Consider the following 707-nt stretch of genomic DNA (forward strand, 5'->3'; position numbering starts at 1 on the left):
GGAATTAAAAATGGGATTGGGCTGTGTATTTGTTCCTGGCGGCTCCTGCAGCAGATGACCTCAAACAGCAGAAACTTACTCTCTCACAGCTCTAATGGGCCAGGGGTCCAAGATCAAGGTGTCAGCAGGGCCACACTGCCTCTGGAGGTTCTAAGAAGAGCCTGTTCCTGCCTCTTCCAGGCCATCCTGGCTTGTGGCTGCGACTCGCAAGTCGCTGCCTCTGCCTTCACGTGGCCTTGTCCTCTTCCATCTCTGGGTCTCTCCTCTGCACGTCTCATATAAGGACATTCATCCTGGGATTTACAGCCCATCCCAGATAATGATCCCAAGATAATGATCCCCGGAATCATTTCATCTCAAGATCTTTAACTTGAGCCAGGCACAGTGGCTCACGCCTGTAATCTCAGCATTTTGAGAGGCCGAGGCAGGTGGATCACTTGAGCCCAGGAGTTCAAGATCAGCCTGACCAACATGGAGAAACCCCATCACTACTAAAAATACAAAATTAGCTGGGCATGGTGATGCATGCCTGTAATCCAAGCTACTTGGGAGGCTGAGGCAGGAGAATCGCTTGAACCTGGAAGGCAGAGGTTGCAGTGAGCCAAGATCGTTCCACTGCACTCCAGCCTGACAGAGCAAGACTCTGTCTCAAAAACAAAAAAAGAAAAAAAACATGGTTAAAGTGGCAAATTTTATGCGATATAAAT

This window comes from Colobus angolensis, unplaced genomic scaffold (genome assembly GCF_000951035.1).
Source record: "Colobus angolensis palliatus isolate OR3802 unplaced genomic scaffold, Cang.pa_1.0 Scaffold33, whole genome shotgun sequence".
Taxonomy (NCBI): domain Eukaryota; kingdom Metazoa; phylum Chordata; class Mammalia; order Primates; family Cercopithecidae; genus Colobus; species Colobus angolensis.